At 48.5% G+C, this 6933-nt stretch overlaps 1 protein-coding gene across 4 annotated transcripts in view; it reads right to left on the reverse strand.

The window, feature by feature from the left end:
• Positions 1-6933, reverse strand: part of Tex2 (testis expressed 2) — a 109467-nt gene that overhangs the window by 96744 nt on the left and 5790 nt on the right. The window contains exon 1 of one of the 4 annotated variants that reach the window (XM_021176087.2): positions 3799-3976. The exons of the other annotated variants lie outside the window; for them this stretch is intronic. The gene's annotated coding sequence lies outside the window, so the exon portion shown is untranslated. Of the gene's footprint in view, positions 1-3798; positions 3977-6933 lie in introns of those variants that run through there. 4 annotated transcript variants of the gene reach the window in all.

The raw sequence follows: 6933 nt of genomic DNA on the forward strand, positions 1-6933 counted from the left end.
AAAAAAAAAAAAAGAACCTGATATCAGGTCTGCTTCCTGTTCCACACAGCATTACCTCTAACTACAGAATTCAATGCCCAGCCACAGGGGAGCAGGAACCATGCAGGATGCTGCTTGCTGGCCAGCAGGCAGCCATATACTCAACTGGCTCTCAAACAGCGCAAGATCACCTGCCTGGGTAGTACAGCTGCCCACCGTGGGCTGGGCCCTTCCTATGTCAGTTAACAACCAGGACAGCTGCAGCTCCCCACAGACATGCCACAGAACAGTCTCATCTAGACAATTCTCGACCTGACATTCTCTTCCCAGATATTTCTAGCTCACGTCAAGTTGACAAAGCGAATTAAACACTCAGTTACTCTCCCAACCCCGACACAAGGGGACCAGCTCTTGTCTGGTACCTGAGGCCCTGATCTAGAGAGCCCCTCTCTTCCATACAGGTATCATCTAGAAACCATCAGTGATAAGTCATGCCAACTTCCTCTCTTAGATCATAACGCTGTAGATGGCATTGACCCACCATCTTCACCCCGCCCACTTCAATCTCCTACTCAAACCTTCAAAGTCTGGGAAAGATCAAAGTTTCCTCTGTCTCCCTGGTACGTGGCAGTGGGTCCGTGGGCACTGGCTACTAGGCACTCCCCAGTTCACCTGGAAGAGGGTCTGAGGAAGAATGCAAGTCTGCCAAGATGCACGCCAGGTCAATATTCAGCTACACCTACTCTCTTCTCTCAGAAAGCCTCCTGCCCCAGCATGCAACCCTCCTATAACGCCCTGGAGCCCTCTTCAGTGCCCACCTGGCACAATGTTTTAGCAGTTCCAGTGGCTACAAGCAGGTATATCTTAAACAGGTTATCCCCCTCCAGCAACGCAAGAGAGGAGGAGGAGGAGAGAGATAAACATGAGCGGCCAAGCCTCTCTGTGGCGGGGATCCTGCATCCTGACCACAGGTCACGCAGGCGAGTCACACACCGAGAGGCTGACTGCAGGCACACTGAACAGGGAGAGACGCCGCCTGAGGCTAGGAACCGGACACCTGCTCGGACAAGGGTCCACCTCAAATCCATTCCTTGTAATGCGGCTGACCGATGTCTCTCAAGTCTGCGACAGAGGAACAGATAGAGCTTCCTCTAAACCTACCCTGAAGCTCTCCACATGGATTACTTCTGACTCTCCCTGCCTCTCCATCTCCTGTTCTCTGCCCTGATATTATTCAGGCTCTTCAATAAGCCCAAGTGTTAGAGAGCATTCCTCATGCTCGGCTTTCCCATGCTTGCTGGTGGTGTGTTCTCTCAGCCAGTCCCTCATCAGCCGCGAGAGGCCCTCAGCAGAGGCTGCTGGATCCTAGGCACATAGGAAGAGAAGCATCAACACAGTCTCTACCCTCCGGGGAAGGAGGGAAAAGCAGCTGCTTATTAAAGAATCTAGAATAACAACCTGTGACAAGCACTAGGAAAAGGGTAAGAACAGAAAGAGGGATGTGGGCGGGTGTTAGGTTCCCTGAGGACACCTCAGTTCCTGACCGTCCAGGGCTGGAAAAATGGCAGCACACCTAAGTAATCCTCGAGGGCTGGCCCGGCTGACAAAAGAGGGCAGAGGGCTGAACCCAGGGCTACACAATGGATCTTACCAAGTCTTTCAGGGGCTCCACACAGACATCACATGATCCTGTCAGGATTTTTACCACTTTTTTTTTTGGGGGGGGGGGCAGAGGAGGCTTTTCAAGACAGGGTTTCTCTGTGTAACCTTGACTGTTCTGGAACTTGCTCTATAGACCAGGCTGGCCTCAAAAATCACAGAGATCTGCCTGCCTCTGCCTCCTGAGTACTGAGACTAAAAGGGTGTGCCCTCACCCAGCAGGATTTTTTTTTATATTTGTATCTATTTAATTAATAATAGGATTTATTACATTGTATCTATTTATTGTGTGAAGGTGGTCAGAGGACAACTTAGGAGAATTGGCTCCTTCCACCACGTCTGAGACTCAGGGATCAAAGTCAGGTCATCAGACTTGGTTACCTACTGAGCTATCCCAGGGGCCTAAGTGGTCTTTTAAAAGAGACTATGCTGTTTTAGTAAGCAGACCGGAAAGGAAGAGAGAGCAGGAGAGGGAGGGAGGCAGTTGGTGCAGAGCCCAAGAGAAGCCATCAACAGCACACGGCAAGGGAGTGGCAAAGCAAGAGCAGAGAGGAGAGCCCAGCTTGTCTCCATGAGCAGAAATGCCAACGGCCCCCAGCAGAAAGCCACTGCACAAACCCTGTGGCTATTAGTACACACCCTTGGCACCTGCTTTTCAGAATTTTACATAAATTTAAGGCCAGTCTCCCAGTCATGTTTATCAACCAACCACCTTACTATGCCCTGGGGATAAAGAATTACCCCAGCCGCCCTGCGCCCTCACAACCCCTCACCTGCTAGCCCCTGGGTGTTGCCTTGGAACAGCCTCTAACTCCTTACAGTAGTGTACCCAGGTCCCAGGGCTGGGGTCATCCCGCCTTCCCTAGCCTCTCTACCTCTCAGTGCACAGTGAACAAGCAGTGCAGGGGTTTAGGGAACCTAGGTTCCCAAGGCCCTAGGTTCAGGAGACGACACAGCATCCAATCCAATTGTTCTGAGTCTCTGAGGCCAGCACTAGACCCGGGGGGTTGTCCCTTCCACACAGACTCCTTTACTATCAAAGAACTGAGCTTGGGAAACACACCAAATGCGTACGCTTATATTTGCTGCTCCAATTAGCTGTGCTGGAAGCTAGAGAGATGGTTCAGTCATTAAAGGCTGGGTTCCAAGCAAAATAAAAATGAGTTGAGCTGGGTTCTAACTGGTGGCTCCTGGTTTGGGTTTTTCTGTGGTATTGAGGATTAAACTCCCACCCCTACACATACTGGACAAGAGCTTGACCTCTGAGCCACATTTCCTGCTGAGACTGGACCTTACCCTGGCTAATATGACCACGTAGAACGATCTCAACTAAAAGTACTTGAACTTTCATAAACTGAAGCTTCATTTTCTCAGTGGCGGCATCGCCTTCCAAATGGAGGAGGTGACCATTAGCGAGCCCAGTCCCAGAGTACTTACAGCTTTCCGGGAAGATCTGTTGGACAGTGGCCCACAGGGGCACCACTATAGAGTTATTTCCATAACCAATTTTAATTGTCCCTTTAAAAAAAAAAAAAAAAAAGAAAGTCCCAGGGCTGGTGAGATGGCTCAGTGGTTAAGAGCACTGACTGCTCTTCCAAAGGTCCTGAGCTCAAATCCCAGCAACCACATGGTGGCTCACAACCATCTGTAATAAGATCTGACGCCCTCTTCTGATGTGTCTGAAGACAGCTACAATGTACTTACATATAATAAATAAATCTTTTTTTTTTTAAGTTCCTCTGCCCCTGCCTGCGGAATGCTGGGATTACATGCATGCAGCCCACCCCCATCCACTCTCTGTGCTGTGATTATGACCCATCTACTCTCTCTTTATTTTTAAGGTCTCATTTATTTATGTTTTATACGTATGAGTGTTTTGCTTGCATGCATGTGCACCATGTGCATGCCTGCTACTGCCAGATGCTAGAAGATGATTTCGGGTCCTGTGGAAGTGGAGTTACAAGCAGTTGTGAGCAATCATGGGGTGCCGAGAACCCAACCCAGGCCCTCAGCAACAGCAGCTGCCCCTAACCACTGAGCCACCTCTCTAGCCCTTTATATCTCATTACAGCAAGACTATAAAGATTTCCAACAAGTTCCCGTTTTGGATTAGGGCTTTCAACACCAAGCGTATAGGACATTTCTTCTCTTTGATCATACCTAGCATGGAGGGGATCTTTGGAAAATCCACTTATACGTTCCAGCACGAAGCTATCTGAGAAAGAGTTGAGCAAAATTCAGCAAGCGTGAGAGGCAGCGCATGGCTCCGGTCCCAACACCTGGGAGATGAGGCAGGAGGATGGGGTGCTCATGCCTTGTCCAGATATAGAAAGAACTCAGGGGCAGCCCGTGATGCTTAAGATCCTGTTTCAAAAGGAGAAAAAAATGTCGCTAATTTGTGAAACCCATGATAAATACACGGGTTCTATCATAGTATCTTTTGCATAGTTTATTTGCTTCCTTCTAAGCTAAAAGACTTTAAAAACCAATTCACTGATATACATAGTGGCCATAATTAACACTTTTTTTTAATAGTGTTCTTTTTTTTTTTAAAAAGATTTATTTATTATATCTAAGTACACTGTAGCTGTCTTCAGATGCACCAGAAGAGGGCGTCAGATCTCATTATGGATGGTTGTGAGCCACCATATGGTTGCTGGGATTTGAACTCAGGACCTTCAGAAGAGCAGTCGGTGCTCTTAACCACTGAGCCATCTCTCCAGCCCCATAATTAACACTTTTTAGGAAACCATAAACTATGGTTAGGTTTGCATCATTTTATTACTGACCATACTAAATAAAGAACCAAAGCAGTGGACTTTATGATCCCAGAGTACAGCTATTCCTATGGATGCCAAAATACCACAGCAAGTTGGGCCGTGGTGGCACATGCCTTTCACGACAGCACTTAGGAGGCAGAGGCAGGCTAATCTCCTGGTTAGAAGCCAGCTTGGTCTAAACAGTGATATTTCAGGACAGCCAGGGCTACACAGAGAAACTTTGTCTCAGAAAAAACAAAAACAAAAACAAAAAACCCAAAACCCCCAAACCTGTTAGAGACAGGGGTCAGTAAAATACTGCACATAGCGTTATCTGATCACCTAACAATAAAGCCACTGATTTGATGCCTCCAAAGGAAGAGTAAACAAACAAACACACAAACAGACATCTTCCCACATCCAAATACTAGAGCAGACATAGGCCAGAAGGCTCAGCAGGCAACAGTGCTTGCTTGTCCAATCTCCAGTGAGATTGAACACATACCGTGGGAAAGGAGAACCAATTCCCAACAGATGTCTTCTGACCTGACAGGTGAGCTTTGGGACACATGCAGTGCAAGGTGCACACACGCAGTGCAAATTAATAAATGTAGTTCAATTTTTTTAATCAAACAATAGCAACCCAGCTTCCAGTCCTGCCGGCTGCACTGAGTGCTGGGCCTCCTGCAGGCAGGGCCAGCTCTCCTCCAGAGCAGGTGCACTGCAGGCCACAGAGCTGCCTAAGGAAGCTGGGAAGATCCGCAGAACAGCCATCCACTTCTTACCTGCGCCCCAGCTGGGTCAGGTTTCCCACTGCCTAGTCAGCAAGCCTGGATTCTCTTTCTGTTCACACCAGGAACAGCCTCAGGGTTTACTCAATCCTCAGAGTGCAGGAGCCCCACCCTCGAGGTTAAGAAACTTCCCAAGGCCTCCCAAGCACTACCTGGCTCCAGAGGGCCCCTGTCCTGTGTCCCAAGCCAGGTACATATGCAGGCTCACTGTCTGTCTATATGTCTCTACCCCACAGTCACTGCCCACCTGCCTGTCACTCTCTCTCCTGCGATTCTCTTCTCTTCCCTAGCTGCCCGTTCACTCCTTTGGAGAGATTTCCCATCCTCTACCGTTTTGTATGTACAGTCCGTACAGTGCATCTGTTGGCTTGTCTACTGTCTAGACCACACACAGTGCCGTGAGCAGGTGGGGACCACATCTGTTTTACTCCTCATCAGATTCCAACAACAGTGCTTGAGACCAGGGAAAATTCAAGTGCGTGGTGGCTGACAACCACTGTTCACTCGGTCCTTTCAATAGGATATTTCTTAAATTCTCTATTTTAAACCCAAAATAATAAGGAGTAACAGTTTTAGGAATGCTGCTTTAAAGACAGCACTGGGTGTAAGAAAGAAAAGAGTAAAATGTGGATAAGAGAGTAATCCAGCTTAGGCAAGCTTTAAACAGCAAAGGAGAACCAACGCTCTTATAAAATACATATTCTGATCCTGAATGTCTGCTTGCGGATACCGACAGCAGGGTTTGATCTGAAATCCTAAGGAAGCTTAGGACTGGAGCCAGCTCCTCGCCCCATGCCTTTCTCCACTGTGAGAATAAGCTGTTGTGGTGCTCACTGTCTCAGTTCAGTCTGCTTAGGAGGAAGCGCTTAGAACCAACGTTCCAGGCAAATCCAACAGACAAAGGTTACTTCAAAGCCCACCTGGGTCTCCAGTCCTGTGAGATTCCAGGAGAGGTCAAGTTCACCTCTCAACAGTCCCATTTATGCCCATTTATGCTCACGGCGACCTGCCAATGGCTTTGTTCACCAAAGGAAAGCCCTTCCTTTCAAGGACTTAACTTCCCTCTAACTCCGGGAGGAGTTATTCTTCAGGCTTAATCAAGCTACCCCAATTCACTCACGGTTGAACTGGTACAGGCTGGAGAGCTGACCTCGGAGCAGAGGACTCTTCCCTTTCAACCTGGGAAAGCTCTCAGAGCTCGTGGCTTGAAAGGGTTCCAGAAGGAGTGACACTCGTGACAATGCCACAGAATCGATGCGGGGGGGGGGGGGGGGGGCAGCAAAACCCCCTGAGCTCTGACCTCTTCCTGTGATCCTGGCTTCAGTCTTTAACCTCTTTGAACTTCAGCCTTCTCATCTTAAAATAAGAATAAGATGCATTGCAGGGTGTGGTGGTGCACACCCCTGATCCCAGCACTTTGGAGGCAGAGGCAGGAGGAGGGCTGAGTTCAAAGACAACCTTATCTACATAGCAAATTCCAGGACAGCCAGCACTACATAAAGAAACCCTGTCTCAGGACAGAGAGATGGCTCCGAGGTTAAGAGTGCTGGCTGCTCTTCCAGAGGTCCTGAGTTCATTCCCAGCACCCACATGGTGGCTCACAACCATCTGTAATGAGGTCTGGTGCCCTCTTCTAACCTGCAGGCATACATGTAAGCAGAACACTGTATACATAATAAATAAATATTTAAAAAAAGAAAGAGCCGGGCGTTGGTGGCGCACGCCTTTAATCCCAGCACTCGGGA

The sequence above is a fragment of the Mus caroli genome, chromosome 11, assembly GCF_900094665.2.
Source record: "Mus caroli chromosome 11, CAROLI_EIJ_v1.1, whole genome shotgun sequence".
Taxonomy (NCBI): Eukaryota; Metazoa; Chordata; class Mammalia; order Rodentia; family Muridae; genus Mus; species Mus caroli.